The 27058-nt window shown below is 43.7% G+C and overlaps 1 long non-coding RNA gene across 1 annotated transcript in view; it reads left to right on the top strand.

Moving 5' to 3' along the window:
* The window catches only part of LOC116157206 (uncharacterized), an 85097-nt gene that overhangs the window by 25372 nt on the left and 32667 nt on the right, over window positions 1-27058 (top strand). The gene's annotated exons all lie outside the window — the stretch shown is intronic.

Genomic DNA, 27058 nt, shown 5'->3' with positions numbered 1-27058 from the left:
GGTCAGAATCTATCACAGGGTTATCTGATTCTTCAGCAGTACTGAGAATCAGCTAACGTTTTCTTTTTTTTTTAATCTGAGAAATGTAGCTCTGAGAGGTTATAACCCCCCGCAAAGGAAATATAGCTCATAAAGGAGGGATAGTACATGTGTACAGTCCTCCAATTTTTATGCAGATTGTACCCTATTCATTTTACATTTGCAATCTGCCTTGATGTAGATATATTCTTGTAAAGCAAGGTTTGTTTTTTGTTTTGTTTTGTTTTGTTTTGTTTTTAATTGAAGTGTAGTCAAGTTTAGAATGTTGTGTTAATTGCAATGTTTTTCTTTTTAATTTTTAATTAATTTTTATGGGGTAATTAAGTTTATTTTTTGTTTCATTTTTTTATTGGAGATACTTGGGATTGAACCCAGGACCTCGTGCATGCTAAGTATGTGCTCTACCCCTGAACTGTACCCTCCTCCCCAGGGAGAGTTTTCTTATCCATTATTTTGCAGCATAGGAGTTCAAGTAAATTGGAGTTGAAATCCAGATCTTTCGATCCCACTGTGGTTCTTTTCATTATATTCTGCTGAGGGGTGTGGAAGCAGTTCCTTTGTTCATTCATTTATTCAGCATTTTTGAGCATCAGGGCCTGGCTAGATGTTGGAAACAGAAAACAAGAAATGACCCTTTTCTGCAGGGGCTGGAAGCCTAGACCAAGAACAGGAAGGATAATGTGATCCTAGCCATGGTAGCCATGCACAGACTCTGAGGACAGACTGCACCCCCAGGTTTGCTTGGGCTTCCCTTCCCTTCTGGCTGGTACACACAGGTCACTGCATCCCAGAGGGGCCTGCAGCCCACAGCATAGCGTGTACTGCAGTCTCCTCTCCCCTCTTGGCAGAGCCTGCAACATGAGCATTGCTGATGACATGCAGTGTGCTGAGGACCACCAGACTCTCCCCATGGTGGTCCAGCACATGGGGTTTATCTTGGAGGAGAATCTCTTATGCATCTATAAACAGATATCCTCAGTGAGCCAGGTCAGGCTGTGCGGCTTCCAGCAGTCATTCTGTATCCGCTGCTGGTACCACTACCCACACAAGAACGAGTGGGTAGACTTCAAGACCCACCGAAGGGTCATGGGCCTCGTCACCATCACTGACCGCTTGGCCAAGGACTGGCTGCAGATCGAGGAGCTCCCTGTGCAGAGGAGATGTGTGGCAACATGCAGGACGATTCGTGGCTCTTCGTCTTTGTGCTGAAGGGCGAGCTCGCCGAACAGCTGCGCACTGATGTGGCCTTGTACCCCAGCTACAAGGACTGTGGGATGGTGGAGAAGAGGATCAAGGACTTCATCGAGTCTCTCTTCATCGTGCTCGAGTCCGAGCACCTGGACAGGGCCGCCAACAATTTTGGGGACAAGATCCCCCTCCTCTGCATCTCATTTAAGAAGGACTTGGTGGGACTGGACACAGACAGCAGGTAAGCCTATGTGGAGTCCCGGCTGCCCTGGCTGTGTGCCTGGGTTGCTTTCCTACATCCAGAAAGGGATCAGCAAGAAGGGGAGCTGTCTTGCAGCCAAGGGGGGAGGGAGATGCAGCCTGACGGTTTTCATAGTTTTAAAAATGAATTCATCTTTAGTTCAGAGAGATCCATTTAGGGTTAGTTTGGATACTTACTCCCCCTTTCCAACCAAGACCCCTGGTGGGACCCCTGGAGTTGCTGTCCAATAGGGTAGCCACAGCCAAAGAGGCTGGGAGTGCTGGGGAGGAGGCTGGTCTAAGCTGAGACGTGCAGAAGGTCAAATGGACATCAGACACTGAGACTTGTCTAGAAAAAAAGAATGTAAACTTCTTGATAATTTCTATATTTACTACATGTCAAAATGATACTATAATACATATTACATTAAACTAGATCTGTTCTTAGAATCACTTTAAAGTGTTTGTTTTTCTACTTTTTTAAATGTGGCAACTGGAAAACTTTCTTTGTGTGACTCTCATTGCATTCCCGTTGTCCTGGGACAGTCTTGTCCATTTGATGTATAGGTGAGGGGCTGAATCCCGAGACGCAGCAGATCGAGGCACTAGCTGAGCTGGGGTTGGAGACTGTGTCTCCTGCCTCCCAGGCTGTTCTTCCTGCCCAACAGCCAGCATGCCAGGTAGGACATCAGAAACACCGCCAGGGATTTCCGAAGGAGCTCCTTACTCAGGGGAAGGCGTGTCACGGAGTATGGGACAGAGTATGGAAAAGTTCGTTCTCACTTTGTCCCTGTGATTAGGTCACTGGCCCCACTTTGCCACGGAATTGCAGACGAGTTCTTCTGGGCCATGTGCCCCCTCTGCCACCCTCTGCTCTGCTTCACTGTGTGGCCATCGTGCCATCCCTCGGGCAGAAGAGGGTGAGATGCCTTTGCTGAGAGGTGGTCCCCCTTTGCTGCGGAGAGCGAGGGAAGCTGTGTCCTCCGGCCTCGGGCTTTGGGCCCTGAGTCTGCTCTCCCTGCGCTGGAAAGCATGCAAAGCGGTCTCATAGGTGACAGTTGGTGGTCCTTGCACATCCTACCGGGCCCGCTGTAGAGTCGAGGCTCCGTAATTCTTGGACTTATCCAAGGTCAGACCATACTTTCTGGGTTTTGGTAAGTTGGAGGAGAAGACACCAGAGAATTGACAAAAAGAAAGTCCCGGCCAGCCCTGCGAGTGAAAGGCACAGGGGACCCGAGTCCCACCTGCGTGTGGTGCCTGGCGGGCTCTGGATGAATTTTCAGTTCCTCCCCGGACATGCCTCTATGGCTTAAGGAAATGGCGAGACATGTTGTGGCCATGATGTGTACTTGTCCTCGCAGGGCTCTGTGATCTACACACCTAACTCCCTTCTGCTCCTTGGGGATGAGGTGTCACGTTTATGGTCCTGGGCACTGCTGAGGGCACAGCTGCCAGCACTAGGCCACTACCAGGCTGGCTCTGTCCACCTCACCTGTCACCTCCTTCTGAGCCCCCAGGCGTTAGGCGAGAGAGGTACATTGGTGATGCACTAAGGTGGGGCTGCACGTGCGCACAGCGCTGCAGCGTCAGCAGGGACCACCTTCTCCCCCTGGACAGACTGATGGGTGAGCGGTGGAAGCCTGGAGCCCTGCTCCAGCCCCCTGGCCAGTTCCTCCTCTTTTGTCATAGGAGGCTCTGGTGACATTTTTGCTCAGCAACTGCTTGGCTATGAGTCTGCGGACCCACCGGAAATTGCCAGCTTGTTTTTGCCTTTGGAAGTCTGTCCTCGGGATTTGGTGGAGGAGCTAGTTTCAAGACAGTGTGCTTAGTGCATAGTGATTGACACAGTCACCATTGTTTACCCAGAACCTCGTCTACCAGGCACAGCTCTGGGCATCAAAATACAGCAGCGCATTAAACCTCCCTCCTGTTGGATCTGTCTGTTCTGGTACCAGAAGCGCTCGGCCAGCATCTGAACGTCAGTGAGATAACGCAGCTAGTGAGCTCCAGTCAAACACGTTCTCCTCCCATCACAGTTACTCCACTGTTGCTTTTATTCCATAGTCACCCAACTTTTAAAACAATGCTTTGTTGCAGGAGCAGAGCGTAATTCTCTCCTGCTACTCTTGGTGGGAGTGAGCAAAACTGTCAAGCCTGAAATGCGACCAAGTATTGTAGATCAAAAGCTGTCTAGGCGCATGTAGGCGGAGTTTTGGTTTGGGGCGCTGATGACGTTGGGGTCCCCATGGCAGTGACGCTCCCCTCAGGCCCCTGGCTTCCCCGGAGCAGGAGGTGAGGGTGGGTCTCACTCTCCCCGCGTCTCTAGCCTCATCACACTCACGTAAATTCTTATATTCATGCTGTCAAAATTATTTTGGTTGTTGTGTATTTCTAACTTTTGCTTGTTCATCTCTTCCTTTTTCTCTCGTACCACCCTGTGAGCATGCTGTTGGGTCTGAAAAGGTGGGTTGTGCACACCCTGCATCGGAAATACCTATATTTCACTTCGTGCTGCCTCCATCGCTTTAAAAAGCAAAAACTTAACAGCTGCCTTGATCCACTTATTATCCTAGTCATCCTATTATTTTCTAATGTTTTGGAATTTTTGCTTTGTTAACACATCACGCACTGGTGTTTGATACCTGTTAAACTCCTTGCTTGGAAGAGCCTGTTTGGTCCTCCTTATATTGGTGACAAATGAGCCATTATTAATTTTGCTTGTTTGTTTGTTTTGAGAAAGTGAGATGCGAATTGATTTAGGTGGCTTCTGAGGGAAGTTTTTCATGGGTATTTTCACTTGGAAAGTCAAAGCATGTAGTACCTTGCTTGATTCTGGCTTTTACTCGCACGCGGTTCCTGGCCGTCGCTGTGTAACGAATCTGACGGGGCTTCCTGGCCGGCGGTCACTGGGGAGGACGTGGCCGGCTGGGGGGGTGAGCAGCCCACAAGGGGCGCTGTTGGAGAAAGCAGTTTCCTTTTGCTTTTGCCTTCCCATGCCATTTATTTTACTTTGCCTTCATAAAGGAGCAAAAGTGGGTCTAAAATCCATGTCACTCTTTTGTTCCCTTTATGACACTGGTTTCTCTGAGAATCAGGAAAATGTGGCCTTCTGCTAAGGAGCTGCCTCACTTGGATCTGGTGGACACAGGGACTGCTAACGGGGACCGTAGCTTCCTCTCTGCTTCAGCCAGTGGGCATTCAGAGCCGGGTCTGTGGTTTGCTTCAGCCGCTGTGCAGGCCTCCCTGCACCGGCCTTTACTTTTAACCCATGTTGGTAGTAAATAGCTGACTCTGTGTCTGTTGCAGCTGACGTCCACCTCTGACGGCCGTGTCGTTAGTTTGCGGTAGTGAGTCTCCAACCCCCAGTCAGCCGTGTAGGGAGATGCTTTGACCGACCTAGGACCTTGGATTCTCACCCCCACCCTGGTTCATCTCACCCAGGGGAAGGGTTTGGCCACCACCGTCATGCTGGCCATGAGGCCATGAGGCCTTGTTTCTCCTTTCATGCTCTGGTCCAAATGTGGACACTTCACCCTTCACTGACTTGGTCTTGCTTGAGACAGGCCAGACTTTCTGAAAGAGTCAATCACAGTCTTGGGGGGAACAGAACAGAAGTAAGTGTCACAAGGAGAAGGAGTCTAGTCTGTCCAGGTTGGCAAATGCAGGCTGGGATCTGTGATGGCTGGGCTGTGCCCTGGACACAGGCCTTTCCCATGGCTCCTGAGGGCCCAGGGGTCGAACTGAGAACAGCCTTGCCTGGGTTCCTCCATCCTCATCTGTTCACTGGCAAGTGTGTCTGCTTATTAGGAACTACCCCAGACCTAGGGTCCTTCAAAGTTCAGACCATGGGAGAACCTTGAGTCCCTTCTCCTGGGCCTCCCTTGTGAGAATCCAGTGCCTTCTGAGGTGACCGGCGGCAGGAGATGACTCCCCTTCCAATAAGCACCCTTCGGAAGACTGTGACTCAGTGCACCTTGCTGTGAGCTTGTGGGGTTCCGGCCGCGGTCTCTGCAGAACCACACTTGAGATGGGCTTAGCGATGGACATGACAGGAACGATTCCAGGGCAGGGCTGGGGTGAGGGAACAGGGGAAATTGAATGTCACCTCAAACACCTAGGTGGGTCATGGGTCTGTTACTAAAATGGGGAGCCTGTGAGGTACCTGCCAGGAATCGAATTCCAGAGTAAATTGTAGACATGAGGCATTTTAAGATGCCATTTGTCATCCAAGTTAGGACTTCAAAAAGGCACTCGGGTCTATGAGCCTGGGTCTGAGGTGAAGGAGCCGGACTAGAGATACAAGTTGGGAGTCGTCATTCTTAGCTGGTGTTCACAGCCTTTTATGTGGATTAGCTCATCTTGAGAGGTGCAGGCTAAGGCTGAGGGGGTACAGGGCTGTGCCTCGGTTGGAGGAAAGCCCAGACCATGCAGCTTTGGTGTGTCAGTCAGCAGCATTTGCGATTTTCATAGCAATGCCATTTATCCTTAAGGGGCCGGGGGGTGGGGAGGGCCACCCGTGAATAAATCTGAAGGGAGGGTTTTGGCCATGTGTGCTCGTCTTGGGACGATACAGAGGCTGCAGGGTCTGGCAGGGGAGACTCCTCAGAAGCTGGAGTCAGAGTGGGGAGTGGGGAGAAGGTAGTCACACTCACCTGTGAGGGAGGGAGGGAGGCCTAGAGAGTCCCCACCTTACCGGATTCACTTTCCCATGAACAGAAGGCAATCAGACAGAGTATCTGAGGTGAGAAGGGATGGGCGCTGGGAGAGGAGCCAACCTGGGGAATGGTGCTTGGACAGTTCTGGAATAGTCTCCCTGTAAAATAGAGTTAGAAAAACTCAGACTCTTAAGAACAGTGATAGTGACTGGGGAGGAGACAGTTCTTTTTCTGTCCTCCTAAGGGTAAGTAATGTATCCAGGGATACACAGAAGATTCGGGAAGTCTGTTCCGGGGACTTGATCCTTACTGGGGGAACAGAGCAAGTTTAAAGGGGGAGAAGGGCAGCGGAGGGAAACAAGCCAGGGAAACTAGCCTGTGTCAGTTACCAGTCGGCGGCCCTATTTGCGTGTTGCATTCACATTCATGCCTCCCAGGTGGGCAGTGGCAGCCCCCTTTTGTGGATTGACAAGCCTTCTCAGAAGAGTTAAGGAATTGGTCCGTTTAGCGGCTAGTAAATGCTGTAGCAGGATTCAAGCAGGGCCTTGTCAGACTTCAAGGGCATGTTTTCTCTACTAATTCTGGTACCTCCCTGTTGTACCTGGAATGGTGAAGTGGGTCAGTTTTGGAGCCTTTCAGAAAAAGTGTGATTTAAGTGCCTCAGGACTGTTTCACAAAGCTCAGTGTTCTTTGATGGTTAGGAAGCACCGCAGTGCTTTACGCCCCACAGATGTAAGGTCTTACTCCTTTGACGATGACGTGGTTGCAAATGATGTACAGGTGCAAAACCAGACTTAGCAGCTTCTGAAGGGAAACTCTCTAATTCTCCCTTGATAGACATTCTTCCATGGGATATAACTGTGCTGCAGCGTAGGCCCGAGCTTTCCACATGGACTGAGGGTTTGATATCCAAAGTTAGCAAAGAAGAGTCAGATGGAGAAAATCGACGTTGACAATTTATTTTGGGGTTTCATTAGACAAGATATACTATCAGTTAATGGCCCATATAGCAAATGAAACTGAGTACAGAGCATTGCATTTGTTATTTTCTATTTAGAGTTCTCTTACAGCATATGGTTGCCTGCTTTGGAACATCAGCTCCACCACCAGGGCGCCTGTCTTTGTGTTGGTGTGATTGCATTTACACAGTGAATGTAATCTGGGCTTCCTCAGCCCCAAACACTCCAGTGCAGAATCACGGGCTGTAGCCATCTCTTAGTCACGCAAATACTTCTAAAATTATATGATGCCAGAAAAGAAAGAAGAGAGAGATAGAGATTGCCTTTATCAAAGTTCCTTTCAATTCTAACTGCAAACTGTTGTTGAGCAGCTCTGGTTTCCTTTGGATATGAATATATACATTTCTTTGCATGTAACCTGGGTTTTGGACCAGAACATCAAGCTCTTGCTGTCCACAGGCCACAAATATAGTAGCCAAATCGCACATGTGTGAAATATTTTATTCTTTTTTCTGAGAAAGAATCCTTGAATTTGGGACTTGGGCTGTGATTTTTGCTTTTTGCTTCTCCCACCCCTCTTGTAATCTCTCACTCCTTCCCACGTGGCCCCCAAGAGGTGGTCTCAAAGGAGCGGGCAAACACCCAGTTTGTCACCATGCAGTGCTGCTGAAGAGGGAGCCCAGCCAAGACCTAAAGGATATTATCAGAGAGGACTTCCTGGAAGAAATGGGCTCTACATTCAGTTGTGAGTACAGAGTAAGTGTCAGCCAGGAGAAGGAATCAAGAGGGTGGCTCAGGTGGCAGGAGCAGCCCAGGCAGAGGCCTGGAGGCTTGTGGTTGGGGACTCGGGGAGAGTGCCTTGTGCAGTCCAGGGTGGTTGGTGCCCCTGCTGGTGAGGACACTGGAGAGGGCCTGGGGTGGAGGGCTTTGGAAGAGCTTGGGTTTTACTAGAACTGACACAGGAGGCAGTGAAGGTTTCAGCAGGAAGTGACCCTCAGGAACTCCTGGTTTTGCTTCTGATGTTCTACAGAATGAAGGGTTCTGGACGGGAGATAGCAGCTCTGTCTGTCCCTTTGAGACCCACCCCTTCATTAACTTATTCATAACATGTGCCCTTCTGAGTGTGTAGGGGAGAGGGTTGGACCCACTGTAGTAAGCAAATCGTACTTGCCTCTTGCGAGCTTAGCAGTTTCAGAAGTTGACCCAGCTTAGAATGTTCTAGGAAAACATCAGGGGCACCTAACTAAAAGTGCGGGGTTTGGAGGCAGGGAAGTCTTCCTTTACATATAGTGAAAATGAGCCTGGAGGCGAGTGGGAAGAAGCAGGTGGTCAGGGGGCCCCTGAGGTCCCTGGGGACCTGTGTACTGCAGTGTGGCTGGGCAATTAGGGGCAGTGGTGGGGCTAGAACTCTACTAGGGAACCCCTGAAGGGCTTGAAGCAGGGGAGTGATGTAATCAAATTTGTGTTTTGGGAAGGCTGCTCTGGCTGTGTGTGTGTGTGTGTGTGTATGTGCAGTTGGGAACAAGGGGAGGGTGCCACCAAGTGAGAAGGTCATTAGAATACATTAAATAGGCTGGGAGATGAACAGTGGGAGAGGGGTATCGCAGCTGCCTGGGGATGGCAGGGGCAGTGCAGATGCAGTATCTCCATATGGGGAAGGCTTGTTAGCGGGGCCGCCCTAGCGGCGCCTTGTGGCTGGAAGAAAACAGATGGAGGCCACCAGGTGGACTTTCCTCTTCTCTCCTTCCCTGCCTTCTGTGATGATCTTTGCTCAGCCAACATTTGGAACAGAAGAGCTAAGTTCCAGGGTAGCCCAGGAGTTTGCTGAGCTCGTTTGAGTGAGCTCTGATAGGATTTATGTGTGTGTTGAGATCTGCACGTTCACTTAGCTAGAAATGCCCCGTCTTTTGCATTTCCATAGGGGTTTTTATTCTTCATAAAAATTGCTTTCTTAGTGAAAGGAAATTGAATACAGCTACTGTTTTTCTCAAAAACAAAATCTTATCTTTAAAGAAATTTAATATTCAAATAATAGGAATATTTAAAAATGATAAAGTAAGGCTTTGGTGTAATTTCTTTGGCTTCTGAGTTAATGTAGAGTTAGAGCCTTTGCATTACTTAATAGCAAATCTTTGTCAGTATTTAAAGAGCTGTTAGTGAGTGCCCCAGGCCCCACCTCTCAAAGCATCACTAAAGCTTGCTCTGAAATAGTGAGGTCATAAAGGTCTTGTTTGCAGAATCCAAACAGTTGGTTTATAATATGCAGCATAGCTCTCTTTATAAAATAGCAAAAGGCTCAAAATAAAGAAATTGGAACATACTTGATTTTTTTTTTTTAAAGCTGAAACATAAACATTCTTGTGCTAATGTTGTGACTGGAAATTTTGGAAAGAAAACTCCTACAATAATATTAAGTATGTGAAATACATATATGTCTTTCATGTTTGAAAAATAACTACACAGTGTTTTTTGAAGTCAGGACCATTCCAGCTGAGATACTGGCAGTGAAGGTTGCTGGTTTTCAATGGCAGAGCCTAAATTTGCCTTCTTAGCTTTTTTTTTTTTTTTTTTTTTTGTAGTGAGGGAGTTGAGTATTGCTTTGCCAGCATGCTTTCGGGGCAAGTTTGGGGCAGATGTCGTGCACCAGCAGTGAGACATTTCTGTGCATTTTACTTTCTGGACATCACCTGGCCGGGATGCTTTAGGACTCCCTGGTCCAGCACCATTTGTCCTGGAGCTGTTCCAGACAGTGAATGGCTTTCTGTGGCTTGGAGGTAAGGTGATCTGATGCAGATGATCAGATGTGTAGTTAAAGTGCTGTTACTTGAAATAAGAGGAAACCTAGAAAAATGGCTCTAAAATACAGGATGAGGGAGGAGAATTGTCTGAGCTGCCTGCAGTGGGGAAGCTTCTCAGGTGACTCCCTCACTGTGTATCCTGTCCCACTCCCTCACAGCCCTGCAAAGCAGTCCTTCTGAAGCAAGCATGCACTTTCTCAGAAATGCGCTGAATTTCCCTGTGCCTCTGTTTGTTGGCCTTTTTTAAAAGCACATCTTGCCCTTTGCTTAAATGCCATCCCTTTTAGTCACCTCTGACACATATTGTTCCGGACCTCATCCATATATAGCTGCTAAATTGATGAACAGAATGTAGTATCTCCATGTAGTGCAATATTATTCAGATATAAGAATGAAAAAAAAGAAAAAGAAAAAAAAAGGGGAAGATGAAAACGGCCACCTGCTCTTGGAACTCCACCCTGACTGCTCAACCCGCCCTTTTCCCTTTGAATCCCCACCCCTTATGCTCCACTCTACTCTTTTTGATAGTACTTACCACCTTCTGATAAACTTTAACATTTTCAAAAAAAAAAAAAAAGAAAAAGATGAAGATGAAGATACCACTTCAACATGGACAAGCCTTGATAACAGCAAGTTAAGTGAAAGGAACCAGACACAAACGGCCACATATTGTTGATTTCAGTGATCTGAAATGCCCAGAATAGGTACATGCAGAGGCAGAGAGCAGGTGATGGTTGGAAGGGGCTGGATGGAGGGGGGTTAGGAAGTGACTGCTACTGGACAGGGGGTTTCTTCTGGGGTGATGGAGTGTTCTGGAAATAGATGGTGGTGAGGGCTGCACAACCGTGAGTGTGCAGAAGACTGCTGAACGCTGTCTCTGGGAGTGCCTGTGGTTGGGGCAGCTTAATTTTGTTCTCACCCTGCAATGTGAAGAGTCATCTTGTGCTGAGGCCGTTCTACTCCTGTGAGTGGTGAGGCTCAGAGACTTTGCAGAGTCATGTTTCTTTTTCCCCCCCTGCTGAGTGTAGGCAAAAAAGGTTTAAGCCTGAGAAAGTGCTCCATCTGCAGAAATGTCTTTCAGTTTTGCCTGGTGTAAAAGTCTTGAGAGCTTTTCAATCGTTGAGGACAGTCTGTGGGGGGAAACAGCCCGTGAAGCCTGGGTGAGTCCCGGAAGAGCCGCGCTTCCCTCCCTGACAGGGGTGGGGATTTCACCCCCGTTCAGGCAGTGAAGGGCCCAGACCCGTGAGCGGAGTTGACAATTGTGAATATTTATGTGTATCTGCTGCTTCATCTTGGATATTAATTACAAGCTGAGTCAGTTTGTGGCGGCAGCCTCATCCTACATCAGGAATTCATAGTATCTGCTCTTTGAAGTGAAGACCAGACAGACTTGATTATTTAAGTCTCTCTTGAATTGATATCTCAGATTCCTTTGTCAAAAGCAAAACAGAAGAAATACAGACGTCCTTTAATGCCGATGTGACCTGAAGCAGGTTTAGTCTCTGTGCATCAGTGGCCTTATCTGTGGGTAAGGAAGATGATAACAGTGCTTCCCTCAGAGGGGCTGGTGAGGGGGGAGTGAGAAGCACAAATGGAGGACTTACATGAGATGCTCATGAATGACTGGATTTAATGCTCTCAGCCTGGTGAGGCCTCAGGGGCAGAGATGTCAGAACAGAGCAGTCCTAGCCGGAGCTCGATCCATGTTGGCAGCTGTGATTGTGATCAGTATCACCACTGTGGGTTATCAGGCAGTTTTAAGACTTGGTAATATGAATTCATGAATAATGTTAAAAGACTAGACATCTCAGATCCGGTTTACATAGTTTTCAAGATTTCCTCTGAGAAAAGGGTGTCTTTTTTCCCCAACTTAAATCTGAGTTGAGTCTGCAAAAGAATTCTGTAGTCGCATTTTTTTCTCTGTGAGTTATCATAACACTTTGTGTATATTTCCCTGTGATTGCTTTAATTCTCCATTTCTTCAAAAAACGTTTTTAAATGGAGTTACCGGGGACTGAACTGAGGACCTCATGCATGTTAAACACGTGCTCTCCCAACTGAGGTATAATCTCCCCCCTACTTTTTTTTTAACTTTACTTTCTTAGTATTCAGAGTTTAGAGGCCTCTAATTCTTTTTCTTGAGACTTGTTCATTAACCTGGAAGTCTATAAATAATGGGCAATACGTGGCTTATTAAAAAAAAAATCAATAGAACATTCTGCAATCCATCCAAAAGGAAAAGCTCATTGACTTAAAATGTTTCTCCTTTATGGTGATTTCTACTTTTTGGTCTAGCTTAATTTGTTAACAGCCATCCTCATCATCATAATGACCAAATTCGCCCTGAATGGGCACCGACCAAAGACTAAAGTGCTTTCCTCGTGTTTTACTTCATAGCAGGTGTTTGAGGGTAGGTATCAGTGTCTCCTTTTTTGCAGCTGAGGGATTGAGATATGGGGCAGCTTGTCCCAAATCACACGCAGCTGGTGGTGGCAGGCTCAGGGCTGGAAACCAGGATGCACAGGATGCCTTCTCAATTGCTCTTCTAATCAGCCTCCTGATGAGTGGTTTCCCAAACTCCTGTGAGTCCATAAATGACCGATTTTAGTGATCTCAGCCTGATGAGGCCTTCAAAGGAGAGACATCAGTGAGAATGTGAGACAGAGTGGCATAAATTAAAATTGTACATTTTCACAAATGTTTTATTCTGGGCTAATGACTTAAAAAGTTAGTGTTATTTATTCTAGAGTTCTGCAAGCACTAAAAACAAAATATTAAAAATGATTATAATGCAAAAGAAAAGTGAGCTTTGAAAGTCCAACCACTGCTAATGACTCATTGATTGTTTTTCTCTAGTGGTGCTTATTGAGAGAAAAATTTACAAAGTCTGAATTGGTTTTATGTAGTTTTAGTATGGAAGAAAAAATTGTCAGTGAATATTGAAAGTAAAATCTTGACTCTTTTCTTTCCTGATGATGAATATGTAAGTTGTTTTTCATGGCTTAAGTACATTTCCTCATTTGTGAAATTTGAGTAATGCTGTTTAACTTGTCTTGACTGTGAGAGTTCGATGCTATGTATACAAAGCACCCAAGCGGAGCTCAATTAAAAAATGTGCTGTCACAATGACAGTTTAGGAGAATCAGCTCTGAATACTAAAGAGGATGGCTTATTTCTGATACATATTCTATATGTATATATATGATATATATGAATATGATTTACAGTAATAAGGATTCAGTTGTTTTTTAGTGTAGCAAGGAGTTTTGATGAAATCAATGTCATTCTTGTAAGATAGGGACTAGTTAAATTGTCTTAAGCAGACGACCTTGAAGATTATTTACACAGAATGTGTATTTTTACAACTCAGAATTCATATTGCTGTGTAACCATCCACTAGAACTTTTAAATTTGTAGGAATATGACCAGAACCATTAATTTAGAAAAATCAACATTAAATATTTTCAGGAAATAAGCTTATCTCTGTTGTGATTGGAGAAAATTTTTATTTTTTTCTGTACTCTTAATAGGTTTCAAAATATTAAAACATTGATTTGACATGTCACTTTTTAAATGGAGAGAATAAAGCTCAAGCTGTTTTAATACATAAATTAATCTTTTTGCATTTCAACAAAATGATATGATTTCCTGACTCTTTGGGAAGACTATTTTGCAAGACACTTAGATTACCTACTGTTGGAAAAATGCAGATGTGAGTTTTATGAATATAGGCCTGGTACAGACCTGTTGGCTTTTGACATAGTGCAAGACATGAGGACTAGGAGAGCTTTGCTGCTGATTGCCAGGATGACAGATCCCAGGTCTCAGTCTCCCCTCCTGTAAAATGAAGAGGCTGGACAGGATTCTTTCCCCTTTGAAGATGAGTTTCCATATGCCTATGTCTTTTGTTTATATTCAGGAGTATAATCAATTTCAGATTAAATGCTGAATACCACTCTCTTCCCCGAAGCACAATTCAGTATGTGCTAGATAAGCTTTCAGTTATCTGATTCTTCTTTCTTTCTTTTTTTAATTTTATTTTATTGAGTTATAGTCAGTTTACAATGTTGTATCAATTTCCAGTGTAGAGCACAATTTTTCAGTTTTACATGAGCATGCATATATTCATTGTCACATTGTTCTTCACTGTGAGCTACCACAAGATCTTGTATATATTTTCCTATGCTATACAGTATAATCTTGTTTATCTATTCTATATATACCTGTCAATATCTACAAATTTCAAACTCCCCATCAGTCCCTTCCCACCCCCTTCTTCCCTGGCAAACACAAGTTTTTATTCTATGTCTATGACTGTTTCTGTTTTGTATTTATGTTCATTTGTCCCTTTCTTTTCTTTTTTAGATTCCACATATGAGTGATCTCATATGATATTTTTCTTTCTTTTTCTGGCTTACTTCACTTAGAATGACATACTCCAGGGACATCCATGTTGCTACAAATGACGTTATGTTGTCATTTTTATGGCTGAATAGTATTCCATTGTATAAATATACCACCTCTTCTTTATCCAGTCATCTGTCAATGGATATTTAGACTGTTTCCATGTCTTGGTTATTGTAAATATTGCTGCTATTAACATTGGGGTACAGGTGTCATTTTGAAGTAGGATTCCCTCTGGATATATGCCCAGAAGTGGGATTCCTGGGTCATAGGAAGTCTATTCCTAGTCTTTTCAGGAGTCTCAATACTGTTTTCCACAGTGGCTGCACCAAACTGCATTCCCACCTCAGCGTAGGAGGTACCCTTTTCTCCACAGCCTCTCCAGCATTTGCCATTTGTGGACATTTGAATGATGCCCATTCTGACAGGTGTGAGGTGATACCTCATTGTAGTTTTGATTTGCATTTCTCTGATAATTACTTATACTGAGCATTTTTTTCCTATGCTTATTGATCATTCATATGCCTTCATTGGAGAATTGCTTGTTTAGGTCTTCTGCCCATTTTTGGATTGGGTTGTTGTTTTTTTCTTACTAAGTCATATGAGCTGCTTGTATATTCTGGAGATCAAGCCTTTGTCAATTTCATCTTTTGCAAAAATTTTTTTCCATTCTGTAGGTTGTCATTTTGTTTTACTTAGGTTTCCTTTGTTGTGTAAAGCCTGTAAAATTAATTAGGTCCCATTTGTTTATTCTTGCTTTTATTTCTATTGCTTGGGTAGACTGCCCTAGGGGAACATTTTTGAGATGTATGTGAGATAATGTTTTGCCTATGTTTTCTTCTACAAGGTTTATTGTATCTTCTCTTATGTTGAAGTCTTTAATCCATTTTGAGTTTATTTGATTTTCGTTTCTGATCCTACAGGCAATTTTTATGTTGCATCTTTCCCGGCAACCTGGAAAGGCTTTTTAGCCATAGGTGGCGTTGTTGCACCTTCTTACAGTCTTAATTTTCCTGTTTGTAAAAGAAGGCTTAAACAACGTTATTTTATTTTGATTTCTTTGCTTAATGCTTCAGGATAGCACAATGTCCATTGTGTCTGTCTACCTGGAAAAATTATTCTACTTAGATCTTACTTTTATTCTGTCATCTCACTGTGAACATTTCAGATTTGCTCTGCAAACAATGGCAAAATCGGACTTTTCTTCCAGTGTTAGAAACCAGTGAGCCAGGATTTTATTAAACAGCTAGAAGCGGCCTCTGGGGCACCTTAAAGCTGAAAAGTGTACTGAGTTCCCTGAGTATTGACTCCGCCGCTGTGTGTTAATTGGTGGGAGGTGATTTGGTATATATAGGAAGGGGTGTAGCTTTGTTTGCATGCAAGCGCGGCCACTGAGCCACACGAACCCGAGTCAGTTCATTCTGTTTTTCCCTCATCTGTGTGATGGGGGCCCTCATATCTGCTTTGTAGAATTGTGAGAATTAGAAATTATGTAGTGTTTAGCACAGTGGGTATCTCAAGAGGGCTCATAAACTTTAGCTCCTGTTTTGTATGAAGCCATCATTTTATACTCTTTGGCAATTTCTAAGAAATAGCAAAATAAGAAAGCTGGTTTTATGATGAAAGACATTTGAAGAGATTCCATAATTCCTATACTCATAATTTAGCATCAGCAGAGTCAGGACCATTACACAGTCATGCTGAACCAACGTTAAGCCACAGAATTTTTTGTTAATTAGTATACATTGGGGCTTAAGGGGACCCAATACTTATACACATGTTTTCTCCAGCAGCCAACTGAGAGATGACACAGAAAAGCAGGCAGGCGATTAACATCTCCTATATTACTGAGGAAGCCATGTTCTCCATGAACTTCAGGGCTGTGGGGAAATGGGTGTGATTGTACTGTGTCCCAGAATTAGAGACTCACCCTGTCCCAGGTAGCTCTGGGCCACAGCAAGCCTTCCCTTGAAAGGATCTGCCCCATCATGCACAGGGCTGTCCTGCCATGGAGATGAGCATCCCGGGTACTTCCCGAGGGTGGCCAACAAAGGAGAGGAAAGAAGGTTTTCACATGCCCTGCTTGTCTCCCGGATTCACAGCTCACTCTTTTAGTGTGACAAGGGCTAGCTGTGGGCCAGGGGTCAGGGGTGTGAAGGGAGAAGCATTCTCTGTGGCCCAGAGGAGTGGGGAGGAGGCATCCCCTCCCGCAGTTTAAACAGGTGGTGGGATGGAACAGAAGGGTGCTCCCCAAGAGTTTATAAAAGGAGAAATAAGGATTTCCTTTGGGACTTAGTAGAGCCGGGAAACACTGACGATGATTAGAAGGAAGACTTGTAAATCACTTTAATATTAAGTTAACATTTGTTGAGCACCAAAAACATGCTACATTCTTTTCTGAGCATTTTATAGAAATGAATCCTTCAATCTTCAAAACAAACGAGTAAAAAAGGTTTGATTGTTATCCCAGTTTTACAGTGTGGAAATTGAGTCACACAGAGGGTAAGTAATTATGCCAAGGTCACAGAGCTAGTAAGTGGCAGAGCTGGCATTTAAACCCTGGCTGTCTGGTTTCCAGGCTCCCAGAGATGGGCTGTGAGTATTTAGAGGTATCTGCATGCCTGGGTCTCTGTAACTCTGTACATCAGTTACCCCAGAAAAGACAGGGGAAGTAGAGTTACACAGGGGCTCACAGTTGTGTCTCAGCCACTGTCCAGGAGAGTGCACCGTGATTAACGTTGTTTTCCAGGCAGCATGTCTGTATAACATTGAGTTAACCTAGAAACCCTCCCTGCATTGCTTCTGTCCATGCTTGCCATATGATCAACTGCCCATGATTGAGCTGTTGAGGAGAAAATGTACTGATGGTTCAACTCTGATATTTCAGTCTGGTTCATAGTTTCATGTCTCCTGTTACATTAATAAGTTAAACGTCTGGTTTTCTTGCATCAGTTTGGTTAATGTGAGACCAGTCCATTGGATCCCAGGGATGCTGATGGTATAATTTCTGAGCACGTTGTGGCACTTCTACCCATGCAGACCTGGCTAGAGAATGTCCCCCCTCCTCACTGATTTCTCCCGACAGCAGCGTCGTCTCCCAGCCCTGCAAGTGAAGCTGGGAGCTCTCTGAGTAGGCCAGACAGTCAGAAGTAAACTCTACAAATCAGAAAATGATGAAGTACCTGGAAGTGGGTTTAATAGATGAAAAGGGCTTCCAGGTGGTCCAATGGACCCTTCGAGGCCGTTAGTTGAAAAGCTGTCCACTGTTTGTGGTTAAGCTACCTCTTTGCTGTTAAAGTCTGGATTAGATGAAAGGATTATAAAAAGCAGAAAGAAGTGATTTCAGGTGGTCCATCCACACTGGTGAGAAGTGATGGGTGACTGCCTGTGTGAGGCATAGACAGAGTCTTACAAGCTACATAAAACAGCTTTAAAAGCTCTGCCATCTGAGTGTACTTCATTTGGGGTCCAGTTCATCACTGGTCGCGCTGAGAGAGCAAGGAATTGATGATGGCAGAAAGGACACGGAGGCATCAAAAAGGTCTCAGTCATGTTCCCTGTTTAAAGGATGTGGCACAGTGTAATATACTTGAGCTGGTTATTCACTGAACAGTTTTGAGTGTTTCCTGGGACTCCCCAGTCCCCCAAGGTTCCATGCAGCTCGGTGTCCCCTCAGTGCAGCTCTGTCAGCGCTTGCCCTGGGCTGACGTTGTGTCACGGGGAGCAGGACGGTCAGTGTCCCCGGCTCCTCTGAACTCCGTTTCCTCATCCACAGTGCCGGGTTTCTCGTCCCTGTCTACTTTGTAGGGTTGCTGATAATCACACGTGATGGTTGTCAGGTGTGATTTGTGGTTGTCTCTGTGTTCGGCATATAGTCAGTAATTTATAGAAACACTTGTTTTTTTTTATTATACTTGTGGCTCCTAGATTGCAGTGGTTTTTAATCTGCATTTTTTATAACTTTATTCTTATATATAAAAAAGAACTTATTTTTATTTATTTTTATGTATGTACTGGGGATTGAAGCCAGCACATTGTGCATGCTAAGCAGGTGCTCTACAACTGAGTAATACCCACCCTCCTTGTCTGCACTTAAAAATAAACATTGCAATACACAAAATAGCTCTTAAACACCATCATGGGACCTAGTCTCTGTATAGACAATTGAACACGTATTCTATTTCAATAAGAATAAATGTTGGGGCATACATTTCTGAATCTGTTAATGGGCTTAAAAACGATCATAGCTAGTGATAAACACGAGTCTTGGATCCAGTACTTCTTAGGGTCTGTTTTGCCATCATGGGAAGTTACATTCTACAGAGAAGGCTAATTGGGTCTCTTTTATATTTGGATGGTTTTGCAGATGATCAAGTCTTCAAAAGCTGACAGTTTTGTATTTTAAACTAACTACAAAGTTATCTTCTAGAAGTTGGAATTCCTAAGCTTGTGAAGTGCCCAGTAATTCAGTGTGTATGTGTCTGTGTCAGTGTCTGAATGAATGTTTGTGTGTGATTTCAGGAAAGTAGAAATAAGTTCCATATAGCCTTCTGATACATTTCTCCTCCAGTTTAAGTTGTAGGCATATATTTACACAAATAAACTGATATTCTTTTTTCATTTGGCATATTGGTGGGAATATGAGGTTCTCATACTTGTTTCAGAAGTGTTAGGGAGCATGAGCTTAGAAAATGGGAGAAGAAAGACAGGGAGGCACTTCACACATTGTGCAGGATATGAGAAACAGTAGCTTTTCATTTTTCTTCAAAAGCAAACTGGCACTGAATTTTAACATACTATTACTCAGAACTGCTTTTCTGATCAGATACAAGTGCCTCAGATTTTTCAAGGCAACGTGAATGATGAAATGTGTTTTAGCAGTTATCTTTAAAAGTAGTTTTATTTTTCGAGTAAAAGGCTACAGCCTGTTCCTTCTTCCAGCGGTACAAGAAGTTCTCATTGATCTATGTACATAATCTAAGTGCTTAGTTTCTTTGTTTTCTTTTTTTTTTAAGTGCTTGTTTCATTGCGGTGTGAATGAATGTTTAAAATTTCTGAATTTTGATCTTTAGAACATGCTGATTTATCAGAAATGTTAAAAACCTGATTGGTCTTTGGTCGTTGTTTGGTGGGGTTCCCTATTGATTTCTGTTGTCTGTTAAAGAGGGAAATTCTTCCTCTAGCCTGCAAATTTAAGTGAGTGGTTTGCAGTGTGCCTTTAAAATTCTTTGAATGCATTGAGCATGTTTGTCCAGTGAATTTTGAATTGACTCATAGTAATGACTGCTTTGATTCTTTGGCTTTTCCTCCTCTCCACAAGAATTTGAATTCTGTGTTGCATTTTGTATACGTGTTCTTCACAGGGGAAGAAATTTTGCTTTTTTTAAAGAGGTGAATTTTCCTATCCCCTCTGAATGCCTTCTGTAATTAATACAGCAAAAATCTGTTATTGCAGTGCTTAATTATTTCATAAACTATTTTTCTCTTCATCAGAAACAATGACAAAGAGTGATAATAAAAAATATGAAAACCTTCCTTCCTTTTAAGAATAGAAATCAGGTGGTCAGGCTCACGCATGCTTTGTGCCTGACACACTCTCATGTCATTGTGTATCATGATTCGGAGATGGAGATGCTTCAGGTTTGTAGATTTTTGTTTGAACATTATTGTTGAATTCTTTCTCCAGGCTGATGTTTCCTGTTGGGTTTGTGGAAAGTGTAGAAGAAGGGAAAAAAATGCTTTGTTTTGTTTTCAGGAGGCCTGAGTTGCTGATGAGAAAAGAGTTCAGGGTGGGCTGAGGAACAGACACTCCCTCTCTTCCCGGCTGAAATCGATGAACAATGAAATCAATTAGGTGTATCGGTATTTGACCAATAGAATTCAGCGAGCCCAAACTGGCTAGTTATGCCCAATGGAAAGTACTGAATACACCTGCAGAATTAGGTGCTTTACCAAGTAGAATCAGCTTAGAGCAATCAGAAAAATCAGTCCTATGATGAGATATAAAAAGAATATAATACCTTTTATTTCTGAAACTTTTCTACGTTAAGTTGTGTAGAGATAAAATTAAGTTTCATGCACCAGAAGTTAAGAGTGTGAGTGGTTCTGCGGGATCGTTATTCAGGGAGGTGTCTAGATCCTGCTACAGTGGCCAAAGCTGGCAGGAAAAGACCCAGACCCAGGATTTGTCATCCCAGGGTGTTTGCCATAATGGTTCCATGTGGGAGCCCATGATTGGGTTAACAAATTATAACAGACCCCAGCCGCCTGTCAACTTTAAGAAGAAAAATCTGTGCTTAGTAACTGCTTTGCAAGCAGGGGCTTGTGCATCCACACTCCTGTCTCCTTGCTGTAAAAAGAAGAGACAATTCTTTGCTTGCATAGTTGAGGTTTTAGATAGCACTCTGCTCGTTGCAAAGCAAGGACCCAGGCCCTCAGCTATAAACGCTGGGCTTGTGTGCTGTTAGATATTCTATTATCCCCAAAACAAGGACCTGGCTGGTCTGGTGGTCTGCTTTGTAATGAACATATTTAAACAATGTATCTTGTTCCCCTCACCCCATGACTTCCCTAAAGATAAACTAAGCCTTTGTACTCAGTTTGGATTCTACAATCTCTATCTCATTCTGCCTTTCCCCAAGTTCCTGCTTACTATCACACAACTGGTAATGACTTTTTTCTTTGATTATACACAATAAATATGACAGCATTTGAGAGGCTCATGGAGTTGGCTACCTACTCTCTCTAGCTCTGTTAACTTTTTCCACATTGTATTGAGTAATCCATTCTGTGTCGGTAAGACTTCTGCCAGCAAGAACCCACAGTTCCAAGTGAGAAGTATGCAGGCTTTATCTCTCCTACCCGAGGGAGAGAGAGAAGAGTATTGAGATCTGCTCCCCCATAGTCCCTTATTGCCCCAGGGCCACTCCAGTTCACCTGCAGCCTTCTGGCCTCTGCTCACAGGGCCTCTGTCCCAGGACTGACCACAGCCTTTCTTCCCTTGTCAACATTTCCTGTGCCTTTCAGGAGTTGGTCTCTTCTCTGCAATTCAACCCTGGCAGATGTGATGGTGGTCAGCGTGCTGGTGGGCAGTCACCTGGGGACACCCGGGAACCATGCTGACACTCCTGAGTCTCTCATTCGGGGTTACAGAACTGTTGAGCACCGGAGGAAGCCCATTCACGTGAGGCCAGCACAGCACTGCATCACTTTCATTTTATTTTTGAATTTTCATTGGAGAAATTATTTGTAGCAAAGTGTTCCAGATTTTCGTCCGCCTGCTTTCTTCACCATTTCCTTGTTGGCTCTGGTGCCTGTTTTAAGAACCAGGTTTCTTCTCTGGTCATTTGTTGCAGCTGGGCTTGCCGAATCCTTGATCTGCATTTGAAGCAGAATTCTTCGTGATCTCAAAGTGATTTCCCTTGTCATTTCTGAATATTTCGTGTACACTCAGCAACTGTTTCAAGTGAAATGCTCTTGTCCAATTTCGGTTAACTCAGATTTGCTGATCTCCTGCTTTCATGCTGAGGGCAGTTTCTTCTTCTTGTAATAAAAGTTAGCAATTTGCATTTACTATTGGAAGGTACTGGCCCAAGGTGCCTTTGTTCTTAACAGTTTTAATACAACTCACCCATTAAAATGTACTGCGGTTTTTACTCTATGCCGAGAATTGTGCAACCCAGTCAATCTTAGAACATTTTCATCCCCCCAGTAGGAAGCCCCGTACCCATAAGCAATCATTCCCTTCTTCCCCATCCTCCCCTATCCCCAGGCAGCCACTCCTCTCTCTGTGGATTTGCCTGTGCTGGAGATTTCATGTAAATCGAGTCACTTCATGTTAATGGAACCGTCTATTGTGACTGAATTCTTTCACACTGAGTAACGTTTTCAATGTTTGTCCACGTTTGTCCACATTGTGGCCTGTCTCAGTACTCCTTGCTTTGCTATTGCTGAATAATATTCCACTGTATGTCTGGGTCCCTCTGTTTACCCATTCATCACGTGATAGACATTTGGGTTGTTTCTGCTTTTTGCCTGTGATGAATAATCGTGTCATAAACATTCCTGTAGGAGTTTTTATGGGGACATTTGCTTTCAGTTCTCTTACGTGTGTCCCCAGGAAGCAGAATTGCTGGATCATCCAGAAACCAAATGTTCAACTCTCTGAGGACCTGCCAGGCTGTTTTCCAAAATGGCCATACTATGTTACATCCTCACCAGCAACTGCTGTGAGCCCCACTTCCTCTGTGTCATTAGTGCTTGTTACACTTTTTTTGATTATAACCTATTGTAGTCAGTGTGAAGCAGTTTCTACTACTGGTTTTGACTTGGTTTCCTTTACAGCTAGTGATATTGAACACCTTTTCTTTGTGCTTATTGGCCATTTTTACATTTTCCTTAAAAATATCTTTTCAGATCCTTTATTCATTTTTTAATTGAGTTGCCTTTTTATTGTTGAGTTGTTGGAGCTTTTTTTATCTTGGAAATACAAATTCCTTATCAGATAAATGATTTCAAAAAATTTTCTCCTGTGTGTTGTTTTTTCACTTTCTGGATGGTGTCCTTTGAAGCAAAGTTTTAAATTTTGATGAACTCCAGTTTATCTCTGTTTTCTTTGTTCCTTGTGCTTTAGGGTCATATTTAACATATGAGGTATTTTATTTAAACTTTTATATATAAAATAACTGAATTCTTAGGACCATTCTAGGGATGGGTGCTGTTGTTGTCCCGAGTCTATGGATGAGGAGACTGAGATGCAGAAAATTTCCCTGAATATCAGTGTCACAGCTACCCAGTGGTGCTGTGGGATTTCAGACCCTCTTGTTTGTCCCCAGCATCTGTGCTCTTCACCACCATGCTCCACTCCTTCCTGGAATCGTTAATGAAATTCTTTCCTTCTTTGATTTCTTGTTAGTTTTTTTCTCATTGGGGACCTCATCTTCTCATTTTACTTGCAGAGCTCAGTTAGGTTTATTTTAGGTCTCATGTAGGCAGAAGCATTGCTATCAGTTTACTTCTTTATTACTCACTTTCCAGTGATGATTGTTGCTAGTTGACCTAATCAAGTCATGCTTAAGTCTTTCCTGCTCATGACACTAAAAACAGAGTCATGACTTACAGAATGCTCAAAGAAGAAAGTACTTGATTGATTTTATTTTCCTAACCAATCAAATAAAAACCCCAGTGTTGACATAGATTATAAGCCCTCCAGAATAGGGTCATTGTCTTCCTTGTGTTTCATTTGTTTGGTCACAGTGTCTGGTTAGTGCCTTGCTGTCCAGCAGGATTGTTAGGATACGGTGCTCGTGAATCATTGTAAGGACAGAATTTTGACAACAGACTGTGTTGTTCATTTCACAAGGGATAGGATAATATAAAAATACTGCTCAGATCTATTTTAAAATTAAGCTTGGAAATTTGAGAAGAGTTCAAGAAACCATACAAAGATATTTTTCACTAATTATAGATCTATCTTTGACACATTATGGTTACATAGCAGACTAACTTATCAACTAGATTTGACAAGAGGGGTGTATTATTGATTATTTGTTTTAGTTGAAATATTCTACCTGGGATAAAGTAATCAGTGCCCATAAATGAACAAATGTAACTTTGTATTTCTATGCAACATGGGAGCAGACTTCATACAATTATATATAATATATATGGGTGTGTGTCTTAAACTGTCTTTCAGTGTTTTTATAGTTTTTCAGCAATGTTCTACCTTTAGAATTCTTCTAAGAAAATCACCCCCGTATCTAGTGCAGTTTCTACTGTGTATCCTGTCTTATGCATGGAATCCCACTGTCCCCTCAGTGAGGTATTTCCTCTCCTACTGAGGTAGTAGCAGAGCTACAGAGACTGGGATTTCTAGGCCTTTGCTCTCCATGTGTTTGAAGTTGTGTGTCAATCACGATTTTCCCTTTCTTGGGTTTTTATTGTTCAATTAGAATTTTAGAAAATAATTATTAATATGTTGCAGCAGGCTCCCTAGATACTTGATGTGTTTGTGCTTTCCAGTTTTCAATTTATGAAAAATGTAAATGCACTCTTGTTTTTAAATACTCCTTTTTCACTAGATATTTATTTACCCCTTTATAGTTAATTTTTTTCCCCAATGAATGAATCGGTGTGCATGTTTTAAAAGATACATTACTTTTTACTTTCTTATTGTAACAGTTATATTCATTGTAGAGAATTTACTAAATAAGGATAAACACAGTAAATAAGTTAAAAATGGCCTGTAATCCCCTCATCTGGAGATACAGGTGTAAGTTTTGAAATTGAGAATTACAAGTCCTCTCACGTTGTTCTACTTTTTCAAGATCGCTTTGGTTACTGAGACCCTCGAATTCCCATATGATTTGTAGCAGCAGCTAGTCAGTTTCTGCAGTGGAGCCCGCTGGGATTGTGATCGAGACCACGTTGAATGCACGGATCACTCTGGGGAGAACTGCCATCCCAGGAGCATTGTCTTCTGACCCAGGAATATGCGTGGTGTGTCTGTCCAGGTATTTAGGTCTACTTTAATTTTTTTCAACAATGCTTTGAGTTTACAGAGTATTAGTTTCCTTTTTTTTTTTTTGCCTTTATACTGAGGACGTGTGTAAGGCACCAGGATCAGAAGTGTATTTGAGCCCCGCCCCTTGCTGCCACCATGGTCTCTGTGCTCTTGCTTCACCCTCTGTACAATCTTGCACAAATAGGACCTCAGTAACTCTCTCTTGAATGAATGATTATATGATTGTTGGATGATGCTTGAGAGTCCTTGTGATGATTTTTTTCCCAGCCTTTCCCCACTTCTTAACTATGCCCTTCCCCTTCTTAAACTCCAGCCTTTGTTTCAGACTGCCTGTGGCATTGATTTTTCTTGTTGTAGACTCTTCCTTTCACTGGTTCATGATAATGTTACATGTGGGCTGTGGAAACTTGCTAGATGTCAAGAAAGAGCAAATCCATTGCATGCTAGTATTTTTAGAGTGTGGTAATCTTTTATCGATTGAAATTAAATCAGGCTGACCCCCTGAGCTCTCCCGTGAGCTCTTTTCGCCTTCCCACAGGTGATACTGCTCTGGTTGCTGCATGTGCCCTTCCCTCAGCCTTGGTTTTGGAGTTGAGTAAGTCACCATCAGTGGAGCCCTCTCTTTAAAAGATGAAGAGAACATTTGCTCCTTCTCCCTGGTTGGGGACTTGGATGAGATGAGGTACCAGATGAAAATGGAGCCCCACCTTATTCTGGCCCCCGCTCTTTCCGTTCCTTTCTCCAGGGGAAAAGAGTACAATTCAACAGTATAAAGACTGATTGTGAGCTAATGAGATAAACAAGACAACCGATTATTTATTAAATATACTTTCATGCCAGAAACAAATGTATTATACACACATAAAGCACGGTAGTACTGTGGTTACAATCGTGAGTCCGAGTTCGAGTCCTGCTCTGGAGTGACCAGTCCTGTGAGATGGAGAACTGGTAGGTCGGCTTAGCCTCTCCCGGACTTGTTTTCTGTCCTGCAGAGACGGGGCTCACTAGGCATCCCCCCCGTAGAGGTGCTGTGGGGAGTAAATGACGCACGTGGGCAGCCCGAGCACAGCTGCTCGTTCCTCGTAAGTGCAGGATAGCATAGCTTTTGCGGTGACGGCTTTATAACCGCCCCGTGTAGACTCTCAGTGCTCCAAAGGGATGCTTTGTGGTTTGGAGGTGGGATTTTCACTTCTGTAAATATCGAAGGATTGTGTTATTGGGCCTTGCTGATTTGAATCTATTGTTTAGAAAGTACTTATTGTAGATTTTTTTCCAAACATGCATGCTTTTTTCTTTTAATATTTATAGTTCTACCCTCTCATCTCTTGTGTGACTTTTCATGGAATGTAGGAAAATGTAGCCCTAAGCCACCTGCCCCTTCACACTTCTCCGTGGTGGTTTTCCTCCCTGACTGGAAGAGGGTTTTGCATAGGAAATTTTCTTTGTTCCCCTTTACTTGGAGTCTCTCTGTCTGTCTGCCCATTTCTCACCTGTCAATCTGCCCATTTATCTACCCACTCATTCTTCTGACTTGTTCCAACAATCATTTCAGGCAGCTTACAGAATAACAGATACCAAATAAGCAGGTGAGAAAATGGGGCCAATTTCAGACCGTGAGGCTAGGATGCGAGCCTGTTTGAGGGTTGCAGGGTGAGACACACGCCTCTACCCTGTGACTTATAAGATCGACAGCAAGTGTGTGCCTGAGGCTCCCAGCAGACACAGGGAAACAGGGTTTGTGGGAAATGCTCACTGGCTGTGAAATAAATAAGTGGCTTAGGGGAAGCCCAGCCTTTCCAGCTACTAAGGCTTAGGAGAATATTTTGAGTGTCTTCTAAAATCAGAGTATTGCATCGTTTCGTTTGTCACAGTTCTACGTGCAGTTGGTTACATTCTATACCTGGAAATATCTCCAAAACTCCTTCCCACGTGAGTCCCATGGCTCGGGAATGGGGTGGTTCTGCTCATTGACGGGTATTGGCCAGAAACAGAAAATGACAGACTCATAGGAGACTGGGACTATTCAGTCATGTTTTGTCAGTGCTTTTGACTTCACAATATGCTTTCACTCTTTCTCTCCATCTGAGGCGGCAGCGTGCTCTCTTACCAGCACCAGGAGGTCAGGGCCACGGGATGGTGGGGGTGACTGCACTGCCATCAAGACAGCTGAACTGGTCACTGCAGGTGTGGTGCTTTCACGTAGTGCATTTCATGTTCTTTAATAGAAGGTTTCAACAGGAAGTTAATTAGCTG

This window comes from Camelus dromedarius, unplaced genomic scaffold, assembly GCF_036321535.1.
Source record: "Camelus dromedarius isolate mCamDro1 unplaced genomic scaffold, mCamDro1.pat HAP1_SCAFFOLD_198, whole genome shotgun sequence".
Lineage (NCBI taxonomy): Eukaryota > Metazoa > Chordata > Mammalia > Artiodactyla > Camelidae > Camelus > Camelus dromedarius.
The sequence above is the reverse complement of the archived record's forward strand: the minus strand, read 5'-3'. Positions and strand labels throughout refer to the sequence as shown.